At 37.6% G+C, this 17,509-nt stretch overlaps 1 protein-coding gene across 2 annotated transcripts in view; it reads right to left on the reverse strand.

Moving 5' to 3' along the window:
- Window positions 1-17,509, reverse strand: part of LOC119787176 (netrin-G1-like) — an 88,330-nt gene that overhangs the window by 53,411 nt on the left and 17,410 nt on the right. The window lies entirely within an intron of this gene.

Consider the following 17,509-nt stretch of genomic DNA (forward strand, 5'->3'; position numbering starts at 1 on the left):
TCTATGGTCACTAGTTTGTCAGCTCTGCGCTGCTGTGGCTCAAAGATGTCTGCCTCCATACGCGTGCGCCCTTGTCCTATTTAATTAAAACAACAATTTCTAAAGCGATATAAACACAGATTCAGACTTTCAGTTCATAGATGATAATAAATATACTTATGTATAATATATTACATTTCTGTAAGTAAACCCCGGTATTTATTACACACTGAAGCTTTAAAAACCTTATACTTCAACACAAAGTCATATTCTTGGAGGAGAGGATGCAAATATGTTTATTTATATTTGCTGGGGTTGCACCATCAGACCATATGTCCTAGAAAAGTTCAACAAGCTGATAAAGAAGATGAGCTTTGTTCTAGGTAGAACCTATAGAGAAGATTTCACAAAGAAAATGTCATTGTAAAAAAAAAATATTGTTTTTGGACAACAATGAGCATCCTCTTCAGAAGACTGTTAAACACAAATAGAGTGTCTCTGTTTAAGACTTCTCCAGATCCACCTTAAAAAAAAAAAACAACAGCATGTCCCCACTCTCTATAGCTATCAACATCTACTATGATATGTTGTAAAAAAAAAAAAAAAAAACCCTATTAGTTATGACAAAATTTCATTTCCCTTTTGGGTCAACAAAGCATGTTCAAAATGAATTGAAATGAATTGCATCACTCTTGAACCAGCAACAGATATTTATAATTTTTTTGTTTCTGTTATCTTGCTCTTCTATATTGTTACAGTTTGTAACCTTTGTGATTATTATTCTAAGCAGTAGGTTTGTATTCTGAGCCTCTGTGTTACTTGGTTGTGAAGAATGCCTCTGTGCATATCGTTAACTCAGAAAACTCACTGTTAAAGCTCTCAACTTAATTTGTTTCCTATGGCTGAAGAAAAAGCGCATTATGGGTGCTCAGTACCAGTATACTTTTCTCAATGAAACCAAGGCGGTGCATCCGTTTCTTACCGATATGCAGATGCAGGCCAGCTGAGATATTAGAAAAGTTGAAACAGAACGTTAACTATTTGAAGAACACAAAAACTGTCATTTAGAGCATTGAGTGGTTTCAATATATCTTTGACTTTGCAATACATTTAAAAACAATTTTCTCAGTGCTTTGCTGTCCTCTTCCTACTTTTCTCACATTTTCCCCTAAATAAATTAATTTCTAAAAATTCAAACAAACAGACATAGCTTTGTCATTGAAATAACTCGGGTCTAACCAACATCTTGTTGACATGCCTTTTGAAAGATAACATGGGTTTTCAAATGGCAACCATTGAAACACGGACACAGGCTATCCAAATCATCAGTTTAGTTGACATACTTTTGACCTGGAGCTCTGAGAACAGCTTCAATTCACAACAGTATTCATCTCTAGATGTTTCTTTAAAATACAATTTCGAAACAAGAACAACCCAAAACAAAAACTATTTTTTTTTGTAAAAGATATGACTATCGGTAGTCAATGGTTATTCTGTGATTTCTCTGTGACTGAGAGTGGTCTTTTCCTCCAAATCAGAGGTGCTGTTGAATTAATCAGCCCATCATCTTGCTCAGCTTTCACATTCTAACCTGCCATATGACACCTACTGACCTGTCTGCTGCCCACACTTTCTCAATCACACTTCTAGATTCTTGTTCTCATTCGTCTCATTCTGATGTAAAAAATTGTGTAATTCAAGCAGCTTCACCACCATCAGTTGTGAGCACTTCCAGTTCTAGAGTAGTATCTTGCAACTTTTAGTCTCATCCTTGGTCCAAAAGACCTGAATCAAATGGCTAAATCAGCGTCTTATTGTGCTGTCAATTTCTCCAGTTTCTTTATCATCTACATGATTTGGATCTTGGGACTAAATAATCATAAGTATTCAATGGGGACCCAGCACCTAAAATACAGAAAAAGATACTATCCCAGAAGACGTAGTAATACTCTTAGAGGAAGGTATAGTAAACAATAATAGATCAGAAACACTTGTTTCCAGTACATTATTAAATAAAACAGACATCAAGAACAGGCCATGGTTGTCATAACTGGTTGGTTAATGGTTTTAGTCAGTTTTACATGAGGGGATGTTGGTGGCTAGAGAGAAGCTAACTTCTGCCCATTAGAAAAGAAGCATCTATAAGACTACAAGACGGAATAACAGCAATTTAGTCCTTAGGTACTCACTTTATTGCCAATCATAAGTTATCCCTTTTAAGCGAAAGTTAGAGGCCCATTTAAAATCCTACTTCAGCTGTCAGATCAAAATGATCTATTGTCAACACTGAGGTGTAGGAAATCAACAAAGCTTTGCAATGATTTAAAAAAAAATCCTAATTCACTCAAGAGTGTAATAAGGACTTGGTGGTTTGGGTTTTTTGTTTGATATTGGAAAATGTTGGGGTAATTGCACTTACTGACATTTTACAGACTGGCAGGCTAAAAACTTGAGAATCAGATTGCAAAATGCACCAGCAAAATTTCCGGGCATTATGAAGCTTGTTGTGTCTTTGTTGGAGGGCTGTGGTATATATCTAGATGATGTGGTGGTCTTTAGTAATACGTGAAAACAACATTTGGCTTGTATTACTGTTTCACTCAACCTGCTGAAGCACACCTGACAAAAATTTATTGTGAGTTTACCGGAGCCACTGTTAGCTACTTGGGTAAGGTGGTGGGCCAAGGGAACGTGTGTTTAGTGGAAGTGACTGTAGTTGCTCAGTATCGTATTCTGGCAATTAAAAAAGAACTCCAGTTATTTCTTGGCCTTGTGGGGTATGTTGTTAAAATGTATTAAAAGTCAGGCTATAAAACTTTTAGAACCTGCTTGGTTGGGCCTCCAGACTAGATCTGGTTGTGGCAGGGAGCAGCATTCACTTTCCTCAGACTGGCTGTTGGTGATTCTCACATTGTCATATGTCTGTAAAAAATTATTTTTTAGCATAAAATCTGCTTGTCAGTCTCCCAGTTTTGTCATAGCTTTTGAGCTGGTTGCTTCATCAGTTCACTGTACTCAGCTTCTTGTCTATCTCTAAAGCATACAACCGCAGAGTAATTAAGGTATTTCTGTAGATGAGCAAGTAAAAAAAACTTATATTCCTAAGACATTTCCTAGTTTTGTAAGTGTTAATTGTCTCTTCTGTTTATGTATAATTTGTATTTTTTTTAAGGACTCAATATAGTTATATACAGTATAGATATATTAAATACAATAAATATATGTTTTACTGTGCTCATGTGGTTAATTATTAGATGCCAACAATGGATTTCTTCTTCCAAATCGCCGAGTCCGACCAGCGGCATCTCTCTATGCTGAGTCCGACTTGTGGATTTTGGACATACAGTGTCAGCAGTTAAATTGCATCAGAGCGTCGGCCCGTACAGTGTAAGATCACACATCGTGAGCTGTGAACTTTTAATCCCATCCTACAGTTTGAGCTGTAGCTGAGTACTACGATTGAAAGTATCAGACAGTATCTGCCCGGCATAAGGCACTTTAATATAATCTAGTCGATGTGTTGTACATTATTTTCATATGTAGCGATGTTATACAATATATTTTCTATTGCTAAATAGCACTTGTTCCTTGAACACCACTTTACTAAAAACAGCAGAGTCCATACTCCACAATGACATCTGGGGGACTCAGGCCTTAGATGTCCCTTATTTATATTCGTGAAAGGTAGTAATCCTACTAACCAGGTGAATGGGCACCACACCTTTGCAATTACCCAGTAAATACTGTATGAACTAAATCGCTGTCTCATAAACTTAATGGAATAATTTAAATTTAATGCACTTTATTCATATTTAACAACAATGCAGTCTCAAAGTAACTGCATTGTTTTAATTAACATAGGTGTAGTAATGATAAAGTTCATGTCAGAAGTAAAAGATTAGAAATTTCTGTCATAAAATATGAAGTAACCTAAAAAAGAAACATATAGTATCTATTTATTGTTAGACTAAAATGTACTGATTATGAGTGTAGTGCTGGAGACTGAATATAGAAAAACTGAAATACATGCAAAGGTCAGGCCTTTATCAGAGGGGTTGATGTAATTTCTGTAAGCAGATATTTAAAATGCGGATATTTAAAATAAACTGATGTTTGATCAAAGAGAAAAGACAAATTACTTAAAGCATTCACATTTCAGTTTGCCTCATGCCAAACACTCTGCCCTTTGCAACACAACATTCACCAAAGCACTCCCTTTGAGGGCTGCAGCACAGCCTGTCTGGCCTTTTGAAGTGCATCACTTGGCAGTTCGAACGCACCAAGATGCAAGGCCCTAGCCTTGATTTGGATTCACAGGGCGTCAGCAAATGAGAGGAAACGCACTCCACATTAATTAACACCTGGCCTCATTATCTGTCCCATGTGGCAGAACTCCACTGGGGTAAATTTAACACTCATTTATTAAGAAAGGGAGTGCTGAGCTTTCATTAGTATATGCACTTAATTATGTGCATGAAATTTCTTTCTTCATGCATGTAGCCCTGAATCAAAGATCTTTTGTTTGTTGTTGTCATCTGTTCATCTTGGTATTCTTTTTTTTTAACTGACATAATTTATTTAGGGATGCTTGCATATAGGATTAGATTTCCTTTTCTGCCAGCATCAAATAACAAATGTCATAAAATTGCAATAAAATGTCAGCATTGGGACGTGAAAGTGAACATTTTTTTTTCCTTTGCAAACTCCTTTTAATTGCAGTTTAGGAGAAGTTTCAGTTGTCTTTAGTCAAGCTCTTGCAAGCTTCTTAGGATGGTTTCACAGGATTCACTGTATAAACAATTGTATATTGGAGCATCAAATTATTATGTGGCTGATAAAATATCCTGCACTAAAAACTTGCAATGTAGGTGTCCATGTTTAAAAGAGGAAGAACTCTGATGTGAGAGCCTTTAATTTTACTGAGTATACAGCTGTCCTCGATCATACGTCTAAATATGATCTATTGTAAATGTCACTTACCTTACCTGAGTTAAATATAAGCATTTCCAGAACAACACAGCACAAAAGTAGTAAAGTGGGTTGTTCCTAAAGGTATGAGTGTGGGTAATTCTAGCTAGGCTTCAAATTTAATCAAATATAGATTTTTGTTAGTTTTATTAAAGAAAAAGTAGTTTTACTAAAAATTATTAAAAGATATGATATGTAATACTGTATTTGCCTTTATCCTATTATTCTAAGTAAATCCAGCTTTTCAGTCATCTATGGTTTATAGCTACTTCCTCAGTGTGGGGAGGAGGTTTAGGGGGGTGGTACTGGTTATTATCCTTGAGCCCTCCTTCCAACCACCCTTTATTTTAACAACAACTCCATAAAACTGAGTGACTGGTTTTGAGTAATCTTTAACTGGTCAGTCCACAATTCCATCTAGAGACTGCCTCCATACGTGTGCGAGATGATACAACTAGATAGGCTCCTTAATGTTACTGTTCTAGATGGTAGTGGTCTCCCTAGTAGCACAGATCAAACGAAGCCTTAAAAACTTGTTTTTTTCTGGCAACCATCATAGGAAAATATCATTTATTTTCTCTTCTTCTCAACCCACTTTGATTATAGGCCCCGACTGGCTCAGGATAAATAACCCTCATATCAGTTGGAGAGCTAGGGAGACAGTAACTTGGTCCCCAGAGTGCCTCTCTTCTTGCTTTCAAGCAGCCGTTCCTGGCCAAATTTAACTGGAGTGCGAGCCCTTCATTGACTCCCAAGATCTCAGCAATGTTACTTAGGAGTACATGGACCTGAAACAGGTATTTAACAAGATAAAGACTTCCTCACTCCACCCTCACCATCCATATAATTTTGCTATAGATCTTCTTCCTGGAGCTCCACTGTGTACCAGCATTCTTCTGGCTGCATTCTTTTTAAAATCTTTGATATTTATTTTTTCAGATGTTTGTGCCAAGCTTTGGTACAGATTTATTTCTTTTTTCAGTTTCATTACATCTTGACCCTATAGTTAAAAACTAAATTAAAATCTAAGCATAATCCATCTAATCACATATATATTCTTTCTAACTACACGCTAAAGAGAAAACTTTCAATAAATGTGATATTGATTTTGACTTGTTAGTTTCATTTAGATGTATTTGAATCACAAAAATGCTTCGCTGATTCTGGACACATTGTCTTTCAGAAGAAAATCAGAGGACACCCACTCAGTTCAGAGCTGCTTGACATGCATGGGTCACCTCATATAAATTGACAGAAACTGGTATGAAATTGAGAGAGCGAAAGAAAAAAACAAGAGAGCATGAGGAAGAAATTGCTGTATTGTTCGTCAATGCAGCAGCTCACAGTGTGTCAACTCATCCTCCATCTTTTCAATCTGCATAGTTATTAGAGACTTTTTATTAATTTGAAATGCCAAAGTGAGAAATAAAGCATTGCTGAAATGTCACCCATTCACTGAGAATGATAAAATCACACCATCACCCCCTAAAGCAATGAACATTCTTCCTCTGCTGTGTTTTCATCCCAACCTCTTTGGCTTCTCTCCCTTCTAAAACACAGAATCTTTCACTCTTTCTCAGAAATCAATGTGGCCTGACAGCATGATGGCCAGGTTTCCTAAGGGTAGGTGGGTTGCAACAGTTGCCTGTCATCTTACAATATATTTTCTTTGATATGTCTTTCCCCTTTTACTAAGCGCATGATTAAAAATAAATAAAGAAAAATCTAGTATTAGCCAATCATTTTAACCCTTTTTGATTAGATCTGGATTTGTTTGGGAATTTCAATGCAAGTAATCTTTCCTTTTTATCATTATAATGTAGCCTGATAAACCAGACTAAATGTGAGATTAATGTGTAATTTAGTTTGGCCCCAAAGAATGAGACATCAGAAGATTGTTGATGAGAACAACCCGTTGTTTTTCAAACCATGTCTGAGCCTATTGGCCAACGCTCTGACCAATGACCAATGTGCGCAACTGACTGACTGATGAGCGCGACAGAAAGCTGATGGGGGAGTGTAAACAAACAGCCAGTCAGTAAAACTGCGAATATGTTCTTCTTAGAAAAAAATGCGCGTAGAGCCTCTTCCTGCTCACGTTTCAACGAAAACCCCAAGTCTAATCCTTCCAAAACTGATTCCAAAGCTCGGCCATTTCTCAATTCACTAGAACGCGAGTACGGACTCGTGTTCTCGCCAGATATGTTCTTGAGAAGAACACAGGAAAGTATGGACTTTGTGAGAAAGGGAGCGTGCAGCATAAATATGGATCAATTAGAACAGAAGCGTACTTGTGACGTCACCACATCCCTGGCTAGTCTAGAGCTGCATTTCACTTCTTGTTATTAATAGTCTCTAGATAACAATAAATTATTACTTTTTTCATTTTGTGGGGTAATAATGATGGACACAGTCAGATAAACAAAAATCAAATGAACATTTTGCCAAATAAAACAGAAAAACTGCCATCTTAGCCAGCGGTCTTTCACACACGACTATGTCGAGGGAGGGCTGCTGGCATCCAGAGCTATGGTTAGCCCTGGATGCTGTTATCTTCGGAGGTCCGCTGGTTGACGTGGTGCTCTCAACTACGGAAATTGTTTTTTTAAATTAAACATTAAATTGGTAAATGGGCCATTTAGTGACGCTTTAAAGTATAATATGTGATGCTTTTGTTGTATATTATATGTTCTTTCTTATGTATGTGCCTGCCTAGGGACTACGGATGAAAACTAGCTTTGTAGCTATAATCCGGCATATTTACATTTTTTTTTTATACTGATCTTTATTAATGTGCTTTGTCCCGATTCAAATAAATAAAATAAATAAAAATAATATTCTCAAATCTTAAAAAGTACTTTTATTGAACAACAGCTTTTAACTGTTGTTCAACAGAATTTAACTTTCAAAGGAGTGCTCCATTGTCAAGAAATTCAAAACACATGTCTGCGTTGTGATTAGCCCGCCAGTTCTAGGGCCTGGGGCATTGATTCAAGGCTAGACCAAACTCGCAGGCAAAAATGATTTTGGCCGCTGGCGGGTGGGGCTAGTTTACTAGGCTATTGATAATGAACAGCTCTAAATGACACAAAGCTAATATGGGTGACTAGAACATGATGTAATAACATATATTAAAGGGGCCAATGTAAAAAAAAAAAAAAAAAAAAAAGATGGTGTTGCCCTTTAAGATAGATATTGTATTTAAAACTATATTACACTATATCTACTCAGAAAAAATATCTTGGTAGTTTCCCCATTGGACTGTTGGTATCATAAAAACAAATAGGGGGTAAGAGACAAAAAAACTGCTGATGCCGACAGAGGTAAGATACGGTATCTTGCCAGTATTTACACTCATACCCATTTACAACTTTTTTGAGCGACCATCAGGTCAGACACAGATTCAATGATGCTACTACCATGGATAAAGTGTGTGCACCATTCTTCACACCAAATAAGTAAAATCTCTGATCAGGGCTTATGAGGAAAAAAAGAACATTATACTCAAGAAAGAGTAGCTACTAATATAAAGGAGCGATATAGGGCAAGGCAAACAACAGAAGATTGACTGAAAGCCAAAAAGCTTAAAATATACATTCCTAAACCACTGCTCTTAACAGAAAAGGTCCTAATTTTACCATTTGAGGGGTCACATGTTTTCCCTAAAAGAATAACGTAAAAAATGAACAGTGGAAGAGAATATTGTACTATCTGACAAGTGTTTAATTTATGTTATGTTTTGGTGTGAGTAATAACTTATCATTCTAATCACAGGCTTCCCTCAGGGCTGCGTCCTGAGCACCCTGCTGTTCACCCTGATGACTCATGACTGTATCCCCAGGTTCACCAGCAATCGCATTGTGAAGTTTGCAGACAACACCACAGTGGTGGGCCTCATCAGAGACGACAACAACCTGGACTACAGAGCGGAGGTGGAGCAGCTGGTAGACTGGTGCAGAGAAAACAGCCTGATCCTGAAACTGGAGAAGACGAAGGAGATCCTCTTGGACTTCAGGAAAAACCGTCCTAACCACGCTCCACTGGTCATCAACAGCTCAGCTCTAGAGGTGGTCAACAGCACCAAATTCCTGGGGGTGCACATCACAGACACCCTCACCTGGAATGTAAACACCACCTCACTGGTCAAAAGGGCACAAAAGCATATTTACTTCTTGCTGAGGATGAGGAGAGATCACCTGCCCCCACCCATCCTCACCAAATTCTACAGAAGCACCATAGAGAGCATTCTGACCAGCTGTCTCACAAGAAATGGAGGAGAGTGGTGAGAACAGCAGAGAAGATCATTGGGGCTCCTCTTCCCTCCATAAAAGACATTTCTCCCTGCTGCCCTCTGGGAAGAAGCTTTGAAGCATCTGATGCAGGTCCAGCAGATTCCACAACAGTATTGTATTGTATTGTATTATATTTATTATATTTTATGATTATATAAAAAAAAGTTAGAACTGTAAACTGGATATGTTTATATTACTGTTTTGATATATATATATATATATTTTTTTTTTTTTTTTCAAAACTATTTTTCAAGGCACCAGTTTTAAAAAGATGAAATTGTCCAGAGAGCTTTTCCAAATGAAATGTCCTTTTTTTTTTTTACACTTGTGTAAACAAAATGACAAATAAAATCTGTCTAAGTCTAACTTGCTGTCAGCGTTTTGGATATTAGATTAATTATTCATCAAAGTTAAAGGTGCTGTAGCAGATCCTGGAAAAACGGTTCCAGCAAGCTATATTTTTTTAACATACACAACCATGCCTCTCCCTTCAGATTAACCCTCGAAACCATGCCTTCAAAACATGTGAATGCACATGCTGTCTGTCAAGAGGTCCTGGAGCCTGTCTAGAGCAGCAGGAGCACCGCGTCTGAGCAGCTGAAGCAGCACGTCGCTGATCTGGGAGCTGGCAGGGAGACAGACATCGCTGATGATGCAGATCACTATGATCACTCCTCTGAAACAGTTTATTAATGCCTAAAATAATTTAAAATGTGGGCCAGAGAATGCTGTTGAATGGGATTCCTTGTGACAGTGCACCGCCGGTGTACGGGAGTCTGAGTGGCTCCGACAGAAATAATATTTGAAGGCAGGATGGTAATCTGGATGAACTGACTGTACTGATGATGTTTTCAGGTGGACTTTCTCATTTCAAAATAGCTTTAAACTTTTTTCCCACTGATCACAGCAAATATAGCTGCCATTGTTAAAGGCAAAGAAAGGAAAGTGTAGCTCTGCCCAACACGCATCAGACCCACTTTTTCCACTGTGCAGGTAGAGCAGAACTAAACTTGTACAAGCATCAAAAATGAAGCGGCAATTGCGTTTTTGCTGCTCTTGCTGTTTTAGGTGTGAACATAGCATAACAAGCAGACGACCATAACTGACGTGCCAGGAACCAATAGTGTACAACGGACCGTGTTCTATGATTGGTGGACGTTATTCATTGATTTCACACTGTAGCAGGGACCATTTATTTTAGTTTCATTTCCAGACCTTCTATTTCACTGCTTGCTACGCGACTGTGTGGAGATCTTCAAGCCACATGGTAAAAAGTTCTGAAATAGATTTGACTTAAAGTTAAATTATTTTTGTTAGTAAATCCTTATATTTTGAATCAAAGTTGTGAATTTATTCAGTGGATGTGTGTGAGTTAACAGTCTGACCACGATTTGAGCTCTATATATATGTTTATTTGTTGTCCCAACAGCCATTTCAGCATGATTTCACGAAACAACATACAGTAGCAGCCTTTTTAAAATGGCCCTTTGCAGTCAAATGCCAACCAAATGGCAGCCCACTTCCCTCTAACTCTAAGCATAATCCCTTCAAATTTCCAGCCACCGGAGTGACCCCCTCTTGGATATTTTTTTACTCTGACTCTACCCTTTCACTCAATTACAGGCTCTGATCAGGAGATGACACTTCTCTTAAGATCTTAATGTCTACATATTTAGAGTATTTTAGTACAAATACAAATGCTTAAGAAGGAATTGTAGGGGACCAGCTAAGTACCAGCCAAGGGCCTATCAAGGAAAGTGGGGAAATTTTGAATGGCTGCTACTGTATCACAGTTAGAAAGTTATTTTGATAGCAAGAGATGGCATCCCCCAGGATGTGCATAGAATATCAATTTATTGTAAAACACCCATTTCACCAATATCAAAGATAAAATTTATGCTTAAATTAAAAACAGCTTTAAATCTTAGTATGCTGATGTTAAAATATTTTTTGGCGTATGACTAAAGTACAAGTATTATTATAGCTAGTAATCTTTTTCAATTTCAGTCTGTAATAAGTAAAACACTTAAACATGCACTTGTGCAATGTTGTGTTATTATTTTATTTGTGCTGTAAGTAATAAACACTTTAGAAGATTAGTGGACAACATCATATTTCATGCTGAGAAAGGAAAATGATTACTAAAGCTTGCCTTAGAAAGTAAAACTCTTTTTAATAACCTGAATTGTATCTCAGTAGTAAACATGTTGAATGTTAATCTTTCCTTAAAGGCAGAGCTTATCTCTTTCTGTTATATGAGCATGCATAATTCCTTTCTTCGTATTTACAACCTTTAGAGAATTAACCTGTCACAGATCCCAGAAAAGAAATGCAGGCATATCTTTATCTGTCAAATGCTCAGCTCATAGAGGAGGGAACCTCAACATATTCGAACAACACTTGGATATTATGCACCATCAGCTGGCAGAAAACAAGAGAGTGGGAAATTAAAAAGCCAAGAGACAAAGAAGGTGGCAGTAAGTGAAAGAATAAATGATGAATCCCCCCTCTTCCTAGAGTCAGGGGACATGTTGCATGTCATCTTGCTGTCTTGATACGCAGTGGTGCGGTAATGATGTGCTGGGCAGGGCCAGTTCACAACAGAGTCAAGGGCACAGAGGTGATGGCAAGTTAAATGCTCCAACTGTTCTCTGTCTCCAAACAAATACATGGATGAGTGAATATCCTAGCAGCAGGAAAGGGTGCAGAGATCAAAGAGGGGCAATGACAGTTCCGCATTTAACCTCTGACCTGTTTGACATTTCAGCAGCATGAGCTAAACACAAAGGTCAACATATAGATTGTCAACCTGGGTTAAGGTAGAAATCTGTGAAAGATAGCATGGCCTCGCAAAATTATTAATAATATCTGTTAAACTTTTCAATACTTTGAAATGTTACAACCAGATTATTGCGACTTTATCACCAATATAAAGTAGTGTATAACTGTAGGGTAAAAGCTTTTGAAAGCTTAAGAATACTCAGTCATCTTGGTCATAGCATCCACAAAACAGGCTTAAACTGGAGGCAACCAAACTTTGTCTCAGTTTTCCTGAAAGAATTTTAACACCAATCCAAGATAGGTGTTGAAGTGTTTATTGAAAATGTGCTAATTTTAGTTGTCTATTTTTAGTGTAGTGTAATACAAACAACTGAAAGTTCACATAGACTCATAATCATCAGAGATGAGTTGTTTACACAGATGGCCAGTAATGTGTCATCTTGGAGCATGTTGGAAGGGCTCTCTCAGTTGGAACATTTGGAGTGAACAGACAACTTTTTAAATCCATTTTCAGACAAGTGAGTCAAGTTTAGAATAATTATAGGAATTTACTTGGTTATAACCAGAGTATCTGGCATAAACATTATTGCGTAATCCGTCTTAGTAATGTTTACACAGCACATTCAATGACGTAAGTCAATTTGTCAGTGAGTCAAGGAAAACAAATTAGAAAATAATGCTTGAATTTGTACTCCAGTTAATTAATTCAGTGATTCATTCATTGATGCTTTTATTTATTCATTCAGATCAACTGTGATACAGGAGGATACAAATTGGATAGAAATGTCTCATTTTAAATATAATTCAGCAGGGAATTATGAGGGGAAATAATTGGATAACCTTTTTGCAAACGGTAATTCATGTGTGTCTAATAGCACTATTACTAATTATGAATATTTAAATATCAATTTCATTTACGTGCATTAAAATGATAATGTTTTACATTTAAATAGAAAGTATAAAAATGCACATTTTGGCGTTTTAAATACAGTAGTGTGTAACTTCAGCACTGCAGATAAGAAATATTTTCCCATACTATACCTAAGATGTTACAGTCATGTTTATTGGTCAAAAAGTAATTGAGCAAGTAAAATTTTTTGAATAATTACTTAAGTTCTTCATTTAAAAAAAAACAATGAAAAAGCAAACACTAAGCTTTTTACTTTCTTGATGCAGAACATCTCTCTTCAACTTTGCCATCCTGGTGTCCATTTATCTTAAGCCAGCACATAAAGTTCAGTGCGTAATGCTTCTTTATGCTTTAATTTTCTTGGTGTGCATTGCAACCATCTGTGTTCCTTGGGTTTTTCCAAGACATGTCAAATTACAACCATAAACAACTGTGTATTTAACTTGGATTGTATGTTACAAACCAATGATAGTACACTATAGTTCTGAAATGGATGGATAATTATAGATAATTTTCTTTTCTTATTTTGTAAAGGAACGTCTGAAACTATAAAATGACTTGATATTAATTAATGTTACGAATACGCCACATCTTCCTTACCTCTATGAAAGACTGGAAGAATGAGGAACGAAAAGAACATACTTTTTAAGGCCCACATTTGTGTGAGTACTTTTGCTATAATCTTTTGTTGTTATAACACCACAATTTCCCCGTTGTGGGACAATAAAGGGATTTATATTCTATTTCTTTCTATCTAAAAGTCATAATTGCAGCTTACAAGCCATGCACACAACACATACGGTATGGGAAATACAACGCTGGGCTTATACAAAACCAAAGCTGGTATTTTGTCTTGGTCTGTAATATAAAATATTATTATTATTATTATTATTATTATTATTATTATTATTATTATTATTATTATTATTATTATTATTATTATTATTATTATGATTATTATTATTATTATTATTTAAATAACCAATATAGATGGTGGATATTAGAATAAAGTAGATAGTCTAGTAGAAGACTTTCATATGAAGATCTGGACATATAACTTTGTGTCAGTCTTACAGTTAGTGAGCTACAAGCTTTTTATTGTTGCAAAAGAGTTGTGGCCCCCTTGAAATAGGGTACTTGTGCTTAACTCACAACAACGGAAAACATCCTGTTTAACAGCAAACACTTTCAGTTCAAAAGTTATATATCATAGACTGAAGTGGACCCACAGCTAGCATCCATATCATCGAAATGGGAGGTGTTGATTTGGATAATAATCATAGAAAATCCGCTATCAAATAATCTTCACTCTCCTTTTCCTCCTCCCACCCCTTGTAAATTTACCTGTACCTGTCCCTCTGTTTACTCTTATGTTTCCCAAAATTATATGTATTCTCATGATGAAGATGAATGAAATCACAAACTTATAGCACAGAACTAAAAGAATGAGATCCAGAAGTTAGCATCCCCAGGAGCCAGGAAACAAAAGACCAGAAGATTAGTACCTTGAGAATTTAATAAGTAACATAAAAAGATGAGAACAAGGAACGAAATACAGAGCAGGGGATCTGGTTCTGCTGTCTTATAAAATGCCTTAGTATTACATTTGATTGAGCCATGTGCCCCCACCAATTTATTTTTTCATGTATTTATGTATTATATTGTTTATTTATTTATTTGTTGTTGTTGTTTGTTTGTTTGTTTTTTGGGGGGGGGTATGTACTGTGAAAATAGAGGTTTAGGACATAAATGGAATATTTTTTGTTTTCTAAAGATTGTTTATTGTCAGTTTATAAAACAAAACAAAAAAATAGACAGTCAGCAGATATGAGAACAATGAGAACACTAATCCAAAGCACAGTTGGTGGGGGTAGCAGCCACCTACATTTCTTTGACCGGTCTCTAAAAGGCAAATGAGCTTCTGGCCAAACTGATTAGACCAGACTCAAAATTGTAGGCAACTTAGTGATCGGCTGAAAGAGCTCATTTGCATGCTTTTCTCATCCCCGACAAACTCTGAGGGAGCACCAATGGATAAGGTCACTGGTGCCTGTCTGCCAGCCAAGTGAACAAACAGATCAAACAAGCAGCATCCATTTAAGCCAGTCCGGAGTGCTGTGTTCCTAATCATTGGGTCAATGATAACCTCAAATCCATGGCTGGATTACTCTACAGCTATTGCCATATTTTACTAATTTTAGCTTATTTTCATTGGATAGAATTGAAAATGTTCTTTCCTACATTCCATCCATCAGTCCATTTTCTTCCACTTTATCTGGGGCCAGGTCGTGGAGGCAGCAATCTTAGCAGAGATGCCCAGATATCCCAAACCCCACACAGCTCCTCCAGCTGCTCTGGGGGGACCCTGAGTTGACACCAGGCCAGCCCAGAGTCCCTCCAGCGTGTCCTGGGCCTTCCACAAGGCCTCCTCCCAATAGAACAAGCCTGGAACAACTCCCGAGGGAGGCAACCAGGAGGCATCTAGAACAGATGCCCGAGCCACCTCAGCTGGCTCCTTTTGACGTGGATGAGCAACGACTTTACTTTGAGCTCCTCCCGGATAACTGAGCTCCAATCCCGATCTCAAAGGCTGCTCCCAGCCACCCTGCGACAGAAGCTCATTTTGGCCGCTTGTATTCACAATCTTGTCCTTTCGGTCATTACCCAGATCTCATGACCACAGGTGAGGGTGGGAATGTAGATCGATCGGTAAATCGAGAGCTTTGCCCCCCCGCCAACTCAGTTTCCTCCTTACCACGACAGTCCGATACAGCGACCGCATCACTGCCAATGCTGCACCAATCCGTCTATCGGTCTCATGTTCCATCCGTCCCTCAGTCTGGAACAAGGCCCTGAGTTTGAAATCAAACTTGGAAACAAAGACCAGTGGATTGTTTTTTTACCTTTTTGGAATTAACAGATATTTCAATTCCTACACTGCAGGATTTCTAAAAAAAAAGACAAAATGTCAGAAAAAAGATGACAAAGAATATATATATATATATATATATATATATATATATATATATATATATATATATATATATATATATTCTTTGTCACAAGCTCATGTTCTCTACCAGAGGCCTGAGAACTTCAGGGTTCTTTTAAGTATTTTAGCTATACCTACTGGAGCCACTTCCCTAAAATTGTTACATATATAATAATTTTTCAAGTCAGGAAAGCTCTACAAAGTGCTCTGCTCTACATTTAATGATTCACCCATCTCACACACTGATAGTGGCAAGCTACAATGTAGCCAGAGCTGCCTTGGGGCTAACTCACAGAAGTTAGGCTGCAGTACACAAGAGCCCTCTGACCACCATTAGTAGGCAATGAAAAGGGTAGTCAGATTTCTTATGTGCACACACAGCTTTGTTTTCATACCATACGGGGACATTGACTTTAAAAATAAATGTTTTTTTAAAAAAGCCACCCAAAATTTTAAGAACAACCAAAAGCCACAGTGCAGTCTGAGTGCATATTCCACTCAAATTATTTCTTCTTGACTCTAGGTGGCAGTGAACACAGTGAACGATGTATAACAGCAGTGTTATGTAACGCGGGACCTCAAGTTCATCTTAAGAAGTAAAAGCCAGAGTTAAGATGGCCAACGGCAAGTATTGACTCAAAGCTAATGCTGTGATGGTAGATCTATGTGAATGTGCTTGGAGTTGCTTATGATGCTCCTGCTCCTGCACAAGTACTGTATACCCCTCAACACCATCCAGGATGTAGTCATAATCCTAGGGGTGAAGTTGCACCAAAGATCTGTATGCCAATTTTATAAATGACCCAGTGTCCCAGACATTGCTCTGAGAGTGCCTATATGGTGTCCCTTCTACTATGACAGATGAACAACTGGTCTGACTACTGGACAGCAACTGTAGTTAAAATGCAGAGCTGTAATACAGCTAGGCACAGAAAATTCAGCAATTCCGGTTGTAAGTTAGGAAGGGGGAGTGCAGTATCCTCCCACCTCATTGGGTAGATTCACATAATTTGGGGGTAGCAACTGATGTAGGAAATAAATGTTGAGCCACAATGTCATCTAGACTAAGTGACCATCACAAGCAACTAGGTTTCGAATAGTAGGTGTCATGATTCTGCCCTTTGTGGACTTCTGTTTGTTTCTTTTTGAGTGTTCAGTTATTTCTGCCATTGTGTTTTGTTGGTAATTGGTTTCCTTTGCATTTTTTGTTATATTTAAAGCTTAAGTGTGTAATTTTCAGCGACATCTAACGTCCAGACTGCAGACCGCAGCAACATGAACATCTCCCCCCCACCGTTTCTCCCCCCCAACCGTACGGCGAGCGTTACGGGACAAAATGTCTTCCACGACGTCCGCATCACCTACCTTCTCAAGTGATGAGGTTTGTTTACATAGATAATTTTACAGATAGTATTTCATTAGTCTGTGTAGGGTATAGATTTCATGTAGACTTACTGTAAGATAATAAATATACCCGTTATTTTTTCTACATCGTTGTGACGTTTTGGTGAGCTGCTTCATTAGTTTGTTGGCTCTGCGCTGCCGTAGTGCAAAGATGTCTGCCTCCATGGCTGGGAGACCCGCTCC

This window comes from Cyprinodon tularosa, unplaced genomic scaffold, assembly GCF_016077235.1.
Source record: "Cyprinodon tularosa strain WSP-4 unplaced genomic scaffold, ASM1607723v1 ctg29, whole genome shotgun sequence".
Lineage (NCBI taxonomy): Eukaryota > Metazoa > Chordata > Actinopteri > Cyprinodontiformes > Cyprinodontidae > Cyprinodon > Cyprinodon tularosa.